The following is a 15,459-nucleotide window of genomic DNA, read 5'->3' on the forward strand; positions in this document are numbered from 1 at the left end:
TCCTGATCCCTCCATACATATGCAATCCCAGCTTGGTTTTGAGCATGCTTGTGTTCTAAAGAGGAGAGAGGGGAAAGCCTCTGTCAGACTCCAGACTTCGGCTCCTTTCTTCCAAAGAACAATAGGACTGGGCAACTGCCTGATCCTTATCTCCTCTGACATCTGAAAAGTTAAAATAGAAAAAAGGGAACGTAAATGGGGGGGATGGAGGGAAAAAAAGAAAAAGAAAGGAAGGACAGAGAGGTGCAGAGGGAGGATAGATGGGACAGGGGAAAGAGGGGGGAGGGATTTAGGGTGAATAGCGAGTCAAGGTGAGAAGAAATAAGGCGCCAAGGAATACCAAATGCCAAAACCGAGAGAAGGAAGAAATATAAGAGGCTGCTCACACCAAGTAGAACTAAAAGTTCAGACTGGCGTGACTAGCAGGCCGCAACAAATAGTAGATACACGAAAAAAAGGAAACAGTGGAGCGCCAAGTGTTGGGGAAAAAATAGGGAAAAAGTAACCACTACATGTGGCTAACAAAGGCCTACAAAGCCACCCTAACAGTGTTAAGAGAGGAGGCCGTATGGTGTGAGGCCAAATGAAATGGTGGAAATTTAAGATTTAAAATTTGGAAATATACGGTAGTTAAAAACAATAAAAAAGAAAAAAAAAAAAGAAAAATGGTGTCGGAGGCCGGAACTGCGTTCCACTGGTGGAACGCATAGCTGCTATAATGTGGCATCAAATACATTTGAAAGAATGGAGGATGGGTGAAAACGGGTAGCCCACTAATGAGTGGGTATAGAATTAACATGGCTATATGCAGTAGGGCAGAGGAGAGAATAAAATAAGATGTATATGAAGGACTCAGTTCCGGCCTCCGACACCACTTGACCGAAAGTTAACATTCAATGCGCTTCCACAGGCCCCAAAGCCGGCCCAGCAGGTGGGGGCACGGCTAATAACGCGGCTCGGCCGCTACTTCTACAGAATTCATTATATTCAACCATTATTGCTGTTTATTTGTTGATTTCCGAGTATAGAAGTGGGATCAATCGAGTATGCGTTCCAAGAGTGGAACACACTTCCGATTCCAGGTCGCGTGACCGGGAGTGAACGTTCCACCACGTGGAACACCTTCCTTAATGTGACCTATTATAAATTGCTGAGAACCAATTGTCTTTCTGTACTACAATATGCTTTTAGGTTTTTTTTAATTGCCCTGAAACGCGTCTAGATAATTACAATAAAAGTTACCTTGTGTTACTTTCTAAGTCCATCGGGTCATCGATCAATAGAACGACAAGGGAATCAACACTCTACAGGCGACCTCTGCGAGGGCGAGTCTGGCGTCAAGTGTCTTGAGTTTATCTTGCGCCACCCTCCCTGGTGAAGTGAGTAATACACAAGATTGTATGCATATTTTACTACTGGGGGCATGACAGGGGTGCATTATAACCACTACATCTGGTGATGGTGAGTACAATAAAGGAATTTAAGAGGGGCCTGGATGTATTTCTGGAGTGTAATAATATTACAGGCTATAGCTACTAGAGAGGGGTCGTTGATCCAGGGAGTTATTCTGATTGCCTGATTGGAGTCGGGAAGGAATTTTTTATTCCCCTAAAGTGAGGAAAATTGGCTTCTACCTGCCTCCTCAGGCAGAGAGTTCCATAGTCTCACTGCTCTTACCGTAAAGAATCCTTTTCTATGTTTGTGTATAAACCTTCTTTCCTCCAGACGCAGAGGATGTCCCCTCGTCACAGTCAGTCCTGGGGATAAATAGATGATGGGATAGCAACCCATTCTTTCATAATCACTTCTTGGAGTTTGTCAGAATTAGTGGGTTTTTGTTTGTCCACCCGCCTCTTGAGGATTAACCACAAGTTCTCAATGGGATTAAGTTTTGGGGAGTTTCCAGGCCATGGACCCAAAATGTCAACGTTTTGGTCCCCAAACCACTTAGTTATCACTTTTGCCTTATGGCACGGTGCTCCATTGTGCTGGAAAATGCATTGTTCTTCACCAAACTGTTGTTGGATTGTTGGAAGAAGTTGCTGTTGGAGGGTGTTTTGGTACCATTCTTTATTCATGGCTGTGTTTTTGGGCAAAATTGTGAGTGAGCCCACTCCCTTGGATGAGAAGCAACCCCACACATGAATGGTCTCAGGATGACACAGGACTGATGGTAGCGCTCACCTTTTCTTCTCCGGACAAGCCTTTTTCCAGATGCCCCAAACAATCGGAAAGAGGCTTTATCGGAGAATATGACTTTGCCCAAATCCTCAGCAGTCCATTCACCAAACTTTCTGCAGAAGATCAATCTGTCCCTGATGTTTTTTTTGGAGAGAAGTGGCTTCTTTGCTGCCCTTCTTGACACCAGGCCATCTTCCAAAAGTCTTCGCCTCACTGTGCGTGCAGATGCGCTCACACCTGCCTGCTGCCATTCTTGAGCAAGCTCTGCACTGGTGGCACTCCGATCCCGCAGCTGAATCCTCTTTAGAAGACGATCCTGGCGCTTGCTGGACTTTCTTGGACGCCCTGAAACCTTCTTAACAAGAATTGAACCTCTTTCCTTGAAGTTCTTGATGATCCTATAAATTGTTGATTGAGGTGCAATCTTAGTAGCCACAATATCCTTGCCTGTGAAGCCATTTTTATGCAACGCAATGATGGCTGCACGCGTTTCTTTGCAGGTCACCATGGTTAACAATGGAAGAACAATGATTTCAAGCATCTCCCTCCTTTTAACATGTCAAGTCTGCCATTTTAACCCAATCAGCCTGACATAATGATCTCCAGCCTTGTGCTCAACATTCTCACCTGAGTTAACAAGACGATTACTTAAATAATCTCAGCAGGTCCTTTAATGACAGCAATGAAATGCAGTGGAAAGGTTTTTTTGGGATTAAGTTAATTTTCATGGCAAAGAAGGACTATGCAATTCATCTGATCACTCTTCATAACATTCTGGAGTATATGCAAATTGCTATTATAAAAACTTAAGCAGCAACTTTTCCAATTTCCAATATTTATGTAATTCTCAAAACTTTTGGCCACGACTGTACTATCTGGAAAGGTAGGAGGTTTGGTGGTTTTGACCGTACTTTTAATATGTAACCATCTTTGTTTTCTTGTCCACACAGGACGTTTTAGAAATAAGTCTTAGAGGTCTTTTGTAAGACAATTTGTGAAGCAATAGACCCAAGTGACAGGAGAGTGGCCTTAAAGTCAGCTCCAAATGGGATTTTCTTCTAGAAGACCTTCATGAACCATTATTGTGTCATAGCCTAGGTCCACTCGTCGGTCTGACCCTGGGTGAAGGGCAAAGTGGAATAAGGTAAGATGTATAAAGGTCTAAATGTGGTTCAATGCGTCACCATTACATTGTGGTCTTCCTTTCCTAGTTGTAATGAAATTGCAGATCTTCACCTTGTTCTATTATTGCCCTAATCTCAATGCAAACACTCTGTCTTTCTCATGTGAAAATTCCCTGAACCTTTCTCAGCCAGGATGCTTGTGTACTATTATTAGCTATTCTATTCAAAGACCATTTACATTGCTGCTTGTGGACCGGTATGCCCGATTTGCAGACTGTTGATGGACATGTTGAGGGAAATGAGATGGAACCCAAAGAACTTAAATCAACAGCCCCCATACTGTGTATGGTCCTCTTTCAATGCACATTTTATCTGTTCTTGGAGAAAAAAAAAAGTAAAAACTGAACATTTGTATGTTCTTCAAAGTAAAAGTGAAAAACACTGCCGCCTTCACCACAGTATTGAGCTATATTACCGTCCTCAGGACAGTGATACTGTTGAGTTCAGGTGTGCTCCTGTGGCCATTGGACAGGTGCATAAGTACCTGATGCTCCTAGCATTAATTAATGCTGAGAGCATTAGATCGTTATGTTCCCGGCCATGAGGAGGTCTCAGGTGGTTCCCTGGAAAATTTCCCTGTAGGGTTTATGGCCAGTCCACTCCTGCATATGTTAGCCCTGGGGGAGCTTTCTTAAAACTTAGACAACCCCTTTAAAAATTTTAATGCAACTAATGTACTACATATTCTTTTTTTTTTTAACAATTTGTTTAGGATCTTGTCCAAAGGCGTACATACACATGAGAGCAAAGTTATCTGAACCTGCTGATTTGAGTGAGATTGGTCAACCACAACCATGTGCTGTGAGGGTGCTCATACTCTACCCCAACAGCAGTTTTGGGAGAACGAAGGCTCAAGAATGTTGGGTTTCTAATATACCCAATCCTTCCTTCTCACAGGAAATTAGCTGCCCCCAGGGAAGTCTAGCTGCAAATTATTCCCCTCTCTCCATTGAGAAAACGGCGAGTTAAAAGTAGATGTGTATGGGGGATAGGAGGAATAGCTGTTTAGCTGATAGCTATCTAAAGTGTATGGCCAGCTTTAGACCAAGAATTTAAATCCTGCTGACAGAAAGATTTATACCTCTCATGTACCTACAGTTGCAAGAAAAAGTATGTGAACCCTTTGGAATGATATGGATTTCTGCACAATTTGGTCATAAAATGTGATCTGATCTTCATCTAAGTCACAACAATAGACTATCACAGTCTGATTAAACTAATAACACACAAAGAATTAAATGTTACCATGTTTTTATTGAACACACCATGTAAACATTCACAGTGCAGGTGGAAAAAGTATGTGAACCCTTGGATTTAAGAACTGGTTAAACCTCCTTTGGCAGCAATAACTTCAACCAAACGTTTCCTGTAGTTGCAGATCAGACTTGCACAACGGTCAGGAGTAATTCTTGATCATTCCTCTTTACAGAACTGTTTCAGTTCAGCAATATTCTTGGGATGTCTGGTGTGAATCGTTTTCTTGAGGTCATGCCACAGCATCTCAATCGGTTTGAGGTCAGGACTCTGACTGGGCCACTCCAGAAGGCGTATTTTCTTCTGTTTAAGCCATTCTGTTGTTGATTTACTTCTATGCTTTGGGTCGTTGTCCTGTTGCAACACCCATCTTCTGTTGAGCTTCAGCTGGTGGACAGATGGCCTTAAGTTCTCCTGCAAAATGTCTTGATAAACTTGGGAATTAATTTTTCCTTCGATGATAGCAATCCGTCTAGGCCCTGACGCAGCAAAGCAGCCCCAAACCATGATACCCCCACCACCATACTTCACAGTTGGGATGAGGTTTTGATGTTGGTGTGCTGTGCCTCTTTTTCTCCACACAAAGTGTTGTGTGTTTCTTCCAAACAACTCAACTTTGGTTTCAACTGTCCACAGAATATTTTGCCAGTACTGCTGTGGAACATCCAGGTGCTCTTGTGCAAACTGTAAGCGTGCAGAAATGTTTTTTTTTGGGACAGCAGGGGCTTCCTCTGTGGTATCCTCCCATGAAATCCATTCTTGTTTAGTGTTTTACGTATCATAGATTCGCTAACAGGGATGTAAGCATATGCCAGAGACTTTTGTAAGTCTTTAGCTGACACTCTAGGATTCTTCTTCGCCTCATGGAGCAGTCTGCGCTGTGCTCTTGCAGTCATCTTTACAGGACGGCCACTCCTAGGGAGAGTATCAGCAGGCTGAACTTTCTCCATTTATAGACAATTTGTCTTACCGTGGACTGATGAACAGCAAGGCTTTTGGAGATACTTTTATAACCCTTTCCAGCTTTATGCAAGTCAACAATTCTTAATCGTATGTCTTCTGAGAGCTCTTTTGTGCGAGGCATCATTCACATCTGGCAATGCTTCTTGTGAAAAGCAAACCCAGAACTGGTGTGTGTTTTTTATAGGGCAGGGCAGCTGTAACCAACACCTCCAATCTCATCTCATTGATTGGACTCCAGTTGGCTGACACCTCACTCCAATTAGCTCTTGGAGATGTAATTAGTCTAGGGGTTCACGTACTTTTTCCACCTGCACTGTGAATGTTTACATGGTGTGTTCAATAAAAACATGGTAACATTTAATTCTTTGTGTGTTATTAGTTTAAGCAGACTGTGATTGTCTATTGTTGTGACTTAGATGAAGATCAGATCACATTTTATGACCAGTTTGTGCAGAAATCCATATCCTTCCAAAGGGTTCACATACTTTTTTTTGCAACTGTATATATTTTGGGACCAAACGGGTGGCAATGGGTGGGATGCTTCAAAACTACCCTGTTCCAACTTTCCAAGAGATCTGCAGTGTCACGAGGAACTTCATGTAAAAGCATCACCCTTTAAATCACCTAGGAACCCACTTATTACACAAACTTTTCATGCTAAACACATGAACAATATGCCATGGCTGTGCCACGAGAAATATTAAATCTAATTTCTAACACTGATTTCCATGCAAAACTGCCCCAATTTCTTAATCCTGATCAGATAATGTGGATGGATACCTGTCACGACAGGGAAATAACCAAAAACGGGAAAACAAACAGAACAAACGACTAGGCCCAAAAGCTAGGGAGAAAAGGGTCACCTCCTAGCGATCCCTAAAAGCTTTCCCTAAACGGCTGTGCCCATGTGCATACCCTTATGGTGGATATGGACATGCCCTCATGCCTAAACCTGAACACCCTGGGCAAACCCTAAGCAGCAGGGAAAAGGGAAGAGGCTACCTGCTTCTTCAAACCAGGAGGAAGCAAGCGTCTCCCTAGAAGCCTAGATAAAACACACAAAGGGAAATGAAGGAGAGGACTTATCTTGAGCAGAGCTGGCGCAGACAATCCACCACAAATCAAGAGCTCCCAGGAAAGAACAATAACCCGCACAGGCCACTGGGGGAAGGAGGGATAAATAGCCTCACTAACAATGAAACCCAGTACACCTGAGGGAAGGTGGATCCAGCTAAATCCCAAATCAAAACAAAGAAGTCAGACATGTGCAGCCAGTCTGACAGATCTCCGCACATTCACAGGGCAAGGCGTGACAATACCTATTTAATAATATGTTCATCTATTGCTAATCTCACGGCACCCTTTCACTGCCATGAGATCAGGACCTTTTTCAGCTACACTCACAGTGAACGTCAACTGGCTAGAAAATACCATTATAATCAATTGCTTGAGAATGAATACAGCCTGTAAGCTGAGCATTACGAATTGTTCCCACTGCAAATGTCAGTGTCCATTATATCCTGTGTATTGGGTACCATAGGCTTTGTGTGGAGAGACCAGTGGGAGCTCCCTAGTGGCTGGAGAGAGCTGGCATATCCCCCTACTCTCTAGGACGAAGTAGTAGAGAGTTTAGAGTAATCTGCACACAAGTACGCTAACAGGAAATCAAGTGCCTCCCGCTCCCCCCATGGCAGTAACTGTATGTCCATATATGGAGTCAGTGCTTGTGTATTCTAATTTAGCCTGTATTTCAGAAAAGTTTCTGCTGGGATTCGAACCCACGACCTTCTGTATCAGAGGCAAAGCACTTACCCACACAGCTATAAGTGCTTTGCTTCTGATACAGAATGTATCCCAGACACATCCTCTCCTGACTATGCCTGGGATTCGTAAATGAGAAGTGTGCAAGTTGTGACACAGGCAGGGCGCTGCCACCGGCCCTGCTGGTGTCACCCCATCACTGGTGTCACCCGGTGCGGCCCGCACCCCCCTTGCAACGCCACTGAGGCCACAGACATCTCTGCTAGTGGTGAGAGTAACACGCTTTTAGCTTACCATCATAAAAAATTACACAGTATCCTCAGGATAGGTCATCAATATCAGATCGGCGGGATTCCGACACCCGGCACCCCCCGCCAATCACAGGTATGATGAGACAGCTATGCAGTGTGCATGTGCCATCTCTCTTCTCACTGCTGCTTTGCCATAGACATAGCAGGACCCCCGCCGATCTGATATTGGTGAACTATCCTGAGGATAGTTGTATAGAAAGGATCGGCACTCGCTCTGGTTGTAATTTTCAAGTGATTTTATGTGGTAAGTGACGCGTTTCGGCTACTATGAGCCTTTGTCAAACATGATAATTACAAGTAACAGACAAATTTAAATAGCCCTCGATGGAGCCGGAAGTGACGTTGGTTACCATAGCAACGTCGTAAACAAAGGGCACAACAATGCAGGAATAACAAATTTGCAAGAGAATGTCATTAGTTCACAGGGCACCATGCTTTACAGTGCTATATTCTGCTGAATATTGTTATAATTGTATATAATACTCAATGCTGAATGCTACATGCTGTAACAAACTTGCAAGAAAATGTCATAAGTTCACAGGGCACCATACTTTACAGTGCTAAATTATACTAAGCATTATTATAATGGTACAAAATACTAAATGCTATATGCTATATGCTAAATGGTGAACTTACGCCCTGATCAGGCACTAAATGACACAGGTTTTGGAATGCATCAAGTTCTCTGTGGAAGAAAGAAAAAGGGAACATGTTGAAAGGGTAACTACAGACTATACCTTAAAGGAAACTATTCAGATCATAATCACGATATAACCCCTTGGGTTCTAGGGTTTGCAAGCGATGAATCCAGTAGGCTTCTCGTTTTTTGAGCATTTTAAACCTGTCTCCTCCTCTCCTGGGTAGTGATACGTGCTCTATTATCTGGAAGCGCAGCTGGGAAATGGCATGTCGGTGTTTCTCAAAATGATATGGAATGGGAAGTAATGGATTTTTCTTTCTAATTGTAGATTTGTGCTTACAGAAGTGATCTTTCATCCTCATGGAGGTCTCACTGACATACACAAGTCCACATTTATTTTGAATTTTTCCCCTGTGTACGGGTGAGTGAAATATTCTCCTTTGATGGCACTAGAGCAATGTATGCATTGAAGGCATGGGTATGTCCCATTTTTAGGTGTGGAGAGGGTGGCCTGACGAAGATTTAGTCTGTCACTGCCTACATCAGCTCTAACCAAGATGTCACGAATATTTTTGGACCTTTTATAGCACAACATAGGAGGGGATTGGAATTCTGCAACATTAGGGTAAGCTCTGCTGATGATGTTCCAATGCTTATTGATGATGGTCCTACATTTATTTACCCAAGGGTGGTATTTCACCACAAAGGGAACTCGTGGTTGTTTATCACTAGTGGTGATGGTTCCACTAGGTTGTTTTGCCCGTTGTGGCGGGGCGAAATTTGAGCCCTCGAACAATTCATGCAGCACATGAACTCGATCTGGAACGAACTGCAATTCACTGTACACTCAGACTTGTCTAGAATTAATTTTCTAGACACATGGGTCATAAAGGATGAGAAGGGTCAGATACACACAGACCTATATACTAAGAACACTGACCGTAACAGTTTGTTACACTTTACGAGCAACCATCCACCTGCAGTCAAAAAATCACTACCCTATTCACAACTTCAGAGGGTGAACAGGATAGTATCTGACACCGACATAAGAACAATACGAGAGGAAGAAATGTTCCGCAGCAGAGGCTATCCAAATGACCTATTGAATTCACAACGGGCAAAACAACCTCGTGGAACCATCACCACTAGTGATAAACAGCCACGAGTTCCCTTTGTGGTGAAATACCACCCTTGGGTAAATAAATGTAGGACCATCATCAATAAGCATTGGAACATCATCAGCAGAGCTTACCCTAATGTTGCAGAATTCCAGTCCCCTCCTATGTTGTGCTATAAAAGGTCCAAAAATATTCGTGACATCTTGGTTAGAGCTGATGTAGGCAGTGACAGACTAAATCTTCGTCAGGCCACCCTCTCCACACCTAAAAATGGGACATATCCATGCCTTCAATGCATACATTGCTCTAGTGCCATCAAAGGAGAATATTTCTCTCACCCGTACACAGGGGAAAAATTCAAAATAAATGGCTTCTTTACTTGCAACAGTAACTTTGTGGTTTATCTCTTGAAGTGTCCCTGTGGACTTGTGTATGTCGGTGAGACCTCCATGAGGATGAAAGATCGCTTCTGTAAGCACAAATCTACAATTAGAAAGAAAAATCCATTACTTCCCATTCCATATCATTTTGAGAAACACCGACATGCCATTTCCCAGCTGCGCTTCCAGATAATAGAGCACGTATCACTACCCAGGAGAGGAGGAGACAGGTTTAAAATGCTCAAAAAAACGAGAAGCCTACTGGATTCATCGCTTGCAAACCCTAGAACCCAAGGGGTTAAATCGTGATTATGATCTGAATAGTTTCCTTTAAGGTATAGTCTGTAGTTACCCTTTCAACATGTTCCCTTTTTCTTTCTTCCACAGAGAACTTGATGCATTCCAAAACCTGTGTCATTTAGTGCCTGATCAGGGCGTAAGTTCACCATTTAGCATATAGCATATAGCATTTAGTATTTTGTACCATTATAATAATGCTTAGTATAATATAAGCACTGTAAAGTATGGTGCCCTGTGAACTTATGACATTTTCCTGCAAGTTTGTTACAGCATGTAGCATTCAGCATTGAGTATTATATACAATTATAACAATATTCAGCAGAATATAGCACTGTAAAGCATGGTGCCCTGTGAACTAATGACATTCTCTTGCAAATTTGTTATTCCTGCATTGTTGTGCCCTTTGTTTACGACGTTGCTATGGTAACCAACGTCACTTCCGGCTCCATCGCGGGCTATTTAAATTTGTCTGTTACTTGTAATTATCATGTTTGACAAAGGCTCATAGAAGCCGAAACGCGTCACTTACCACATGTATGTGACCATTAAAATCACTTGAAAATTACAACCAGAGCGAGTGCCGGTCCTTTCTATACAACTATCTGCGGACCTTCCCTGGACACGCGCACCGCATCACTGACAGCGGAGTGCCGCCTGCATCTTCTCTGGATCTATCCTGAGGATAGGTCAACAATATTAAAAGCCCGGAGAACCCCTTTAAATAAAGTAAACCTGTTGCACCAAACCCAGCATCATCATTGACTCTCACCCCTGCGAACCCTGCCTTGCACCTCAACATCAAGGGCACCGCAACCTACAGTCTATAGGCAGGAGAACCCCCAACAGCAGGGAGTGCACCAAGGGGAGTGAAATGTGTACTCTTACTATTCAATGTGCAGCCCGGGGAGCGTCAGAACCATGTATACTACTCCCGTGCACCCCCACTGTGTGCTGCAGTACAAATTTGTGTTCTGAATAACACTTGAGAACTATGGGGGGGGGGGGGAGAAATGTATGATAGGACTTTTTCAAGCCTGTTTTGGTTTGGTGAAAGGTGCACCAAATTTATAAAAAAAAAATGACACAATGTTTGTTAAATTTGGTGCATCTTTTTTTTATTATTCTTTTTATTTGAGAACAAGGCATGAAATATACAAACATATTGAATACATGTTCATATTAAACACAAGATGAGAAATTATCAACATGCCCTTATTCACTTTTTCAAAACGTAACATAGCTTAAAAAGAGAAACACCCCTCCCTTCCCCCAACGAAAGAGATCTTATCGATGAAGTCTTGCGTCTCTACTCTGCATTCCATTTCTAGTACGGGGCAGTCTCTCCATTCCCTAGACTTCCAATTTGCCCAATTTTCCTCCTAGTTGTGCCTCTAAGTACCATGTGGTCTGAGTGAAGGGGGATATCAGTTCCCTAATCTCTCCCTCTGACAATGTAGATTCAATGAATTTTCTCTATATTTTTTAATGAACTTGCTTATTTCTCTTTCTTTGTACCTTTCCATTTCTAACTTGTTTCATGGTCCCTAACACGTCATCCCATGATGGGGGTGTATTTTGGAACCAATGTTTTAGGATGGATTTTTTTCACTGACATGAGCAGTATATGTATGGCCTTTTCAGCTACCCCTGCTCTGGTTTCAGTAGCACTTTCACTCCCCAGACTGTCAAAATGTATTCCACTGCTTGCGACCAAATTGACTTTAGGTTCGGGCAGCCCCACAGGCTATGTAAGAGCCCTGCTCTTGAAAGGGAACATTTAGGGCACTGTCTTAAATAATGGGCCGGGGCATCCTTGTAGGATAGGTTAAAGGGATTCTGTCACCTCTCATAACACAAATTCAGATTTTAAACCAGTCATGCTCCACAGCTTACATTGAATCGGCTGTGCTGTTCTATATTGTAATCCGTCCAGTAGTTTTGCAGAAAAACGACTTTTATAAAACCCTGAAGGTGCCCAGAGGGGCGTTATGTTCCCCTTTGTGTGCCCAGTAACGCCCCTCTTACAGTGCCCAAAACGCCTTCCTCCCCCTCCCTGACGGCCGAGCGAAGTCTTGCGCGAGCATCGGACGTCACTGGGCTCGGCGCATGCCCAGTGACGACGATGAAGCTCCTGCCCTCAGTCTCCAGCAAATCGCACCGGCGCAGCCCTCAGTGGGTACTGCGTCTGCGCGAGACTTCGCTCGGCCATCAGGGAGGGGGAGGAGAGGGATGAGACGCTGTGGGCGGTTAGGGATTCTGGAGGAAGGCGTTTTGGGCACTGTAAGAGGGGCGTTACTGGGCACACAAAGGGGAACATAACGCCCCTCTGGGCACCTTCAGGGTTTTATAAAAGTCGTTTTTCTGCAAAACTACTGGACGGATTACAATATAGAACAGCACAGCCGATTCAAGGTAAGCTGTGGAGCATGACTGGTTTAAAATCTGAATTTGTGTTATACGAGGTGACAGAATCCCTTTAAATGCATAGGTTGCTCTGCATTTCTGCAGAAAAATGGCACTTATTATTCCAGAAAACTAGTGTAGAAATGATACAACAGTATATTCTCATCATTCTGAAGCCTATGAGTATGTTGTCGGAGAACCTGTACTTTCTTAGCTTTGTATTCTGTCCCAGACTTTTTGATTCCATTGCCAAGCATCAGAAGAAATGATTCCCCCCTACTGTAGTGACAGGTTGCTTGCTAGGGATCCCCTGATCTTGTTTGAAGGAACCCCAGACTTCCAGGTAACCCTGGCTGGGAACATCAGATCTATGTCTGGGCTACCATAGAATGTGATAAATTTACGTTGAGGCACAGGCCTCTCATGAATTTGTTGCATCCTCCAGCAGGCCGTGCAGCACACTGAAATCTATGGCAGCCTCCTAGATTCCGTTGGTTTCTATCTTTATTTACCCCAGAAAACCAGCGTGAATAAAGACCAATATGTGGGTCCTTCTGGCCCGTCCCCTCCCTACCCTAATACTGAAAAGTGGTGTGAGGGCCAAAAGGTTGCAAATTTCACTGCAAAGACAGCGTACAACAACAGCTGTGACTTTTCCAGGCCATAATTCTGGCGTAAAAGCCATAGTAAATGTCCCTCAGAGTTTCCATAGGAAGCATCAAAGATCCAGGCTGGATAATAACTACATAGGGGGGATTTATTATGCAAGTTTTGTCAGTTTTCTAGAGCAAAAAAAAAACAAAAAAAATTTCAATTTCAATATGCTCTTGCCAGTTTTCAAACTCCGGTCTTAATAAATCTCCCCCATAGTTTTTATACTTTTTTTGCACTTGCACAACGAGTCAGAAACATCTTATTTCCATCTTTTATTTTATTTTTACAGGAAGAAATTGGCATCACAATTCATCATGCCTTACATGGCTTTACAGGCCTTAGACAGCGTACCTATAAATTAAAACCTGAAATTGAACAGCAGATTAGACATACATGACCTGATTTGTTGTCATTAAAAACACAACATACATGTAATAGTCTATTACAAGGTCAGTTACAAGTTAATGTAGTATACATACAAGAAATGGAGACTTTTACACTCTAAAAGCCATCATAAGAATAGTCTAAAATACTGAAAGATAAATGACATGAGGTGAACACTCTAGGACAGATACACAAATAATCTGTATATCGTCCTGATTCCAATGTGTTTGCCGGGCAAAAGTCAATAGCCAAGTCAGTTTTGTGCGAAGTCATATGCAGACTTGATAGGCCCCCATGTAAGCTGGCCCAGGATTGCTAACCTGTCCATTATATAACATACAATTCATGCTTATTAAAAGAAGCCACTTTAGTATAGAACTAACTGAAAAAAAGGGATATTCTGGCATCAGAAAATGACATTGTTTAACTTGTAGAATTTTTGATGATTTTAATTTTCATTCTCACTATCTATATTTAAAAAATACAAATATAAAAATATACCTAAAATCATGCAGTTTACGCACTGGCCACTAGGTCTAAGAGATGTCAAGACATCCTGTTTTTAATAGGTAACTTTTCAGTAGCCATCTCATTATCATCACAGGCAGAATTACAATGACAGATATCACCTATATGTAGATAACACAGGATGCACTATTCACTATAGTTCACAGCTTATCTGTTCCCTCCTGACCTCTGCACGGGTCACAGAGAATGCCTAGAAAACTCTCCCACAGAAGTCACTTAGGGTCTCCTCCTAGCTATTATGTTTATGACCCATGTGGAGGTTCGCAAAGAATAGGAAGTCTTGACTCATTTTAAGTCTAGTGGCAAGGGTGAAAAGCTGCATGACATTAGAAAGTTTTTTAATATATACCCTATTTTTGGGACTATAAGATGCACTTTTTAAGCAAAAAAATTATTGATAAAAAGTTATTGCGTCTTATAGTCCAAACATAGAGTGCTCAGCAGCTTCAGATAGTGCAGCATATAAGATGCAATTGGCCTACAAATGCTGCCATGTTTACATAGAGCTGTGATGGCTAACCCCCGGGACTCCAGCTGTGGTAAAACTACGACTCCCAACATGTACACTTGCTTGGCTGTTCTCAGAACTCCATAGAAAGGAATGGAGCATGCTGGGAGTCCTAGTTTCACCACAGCTGGAGTGCCAGAGGTTAGCCATCACTGACAAAGAGCAATGATGCCAAACAAGAGTTCTTATGAACACTCGTTCAGCAGATCACCCTAATGCAAAAGGGTCACTCCCTTGGAACACCAGAGAAGTTTCAATTAGTAGGAAATATTTTTTTTTTACTATTTTCTGTTGTCTAAAACCTGGGTGCATCCTATAGTCAGGAGTGTCTTATAGTCTGAAAAATATGGTTTAAAAAATCATCAAAATATCTATAACAAAAATGTCTAAAAACTTGATTTAAAGAGGATCTTTCATGGGTTTTTGTATCACAGCAGACCGGATTTGGTAAATCTCATGAGAACAGGCTATGTAAGCGAGCATAGTATTTGCTGTACTAACTCACATAACCTGTTCTCATGAAATTTAACAAATCTCACGAGAACAGCTCACCTTCTCCCTGTCTGTGACGTGGCCCGCTGCGATTGGATGGAGTCACAGCCAGGGAGAAAGAGACGCCCCCTGAGGAAACCAGATGTTTCCTCCTCCCTGTACCGATGGTCCTAAGTAGCATATGGTGCCCCAAAAACAGCGAGGGGCACAGCAGTGGAGCGGAGGGGTATTTTTGGGGAAAAAAAGTGCATCTACAGGGGCCGCCCTATCTGGTAAGCATGCCAGTTTGTGATACAAAAAAACATGAAAGGTCATTTTCTGATGAGACATCCCCTCAGATTCCATCAATTTGAGGTATGCATTTTCTCTCCATGATGGCTCTGTAATACCATACCGAT

The sequence above is a fragment of the Bufo bufo genome, chromosome 1 (genome assembly GCF_905171765.1).
Source record: "Bufo bufo chromosome 1, aBufBuf1.1, whole genome shotgun sequence".
NCBI lineage: Eukaryota > Metazoa > Chordata > Amphibia > Anura > Bufonidae > Bufo > Bufo bufo.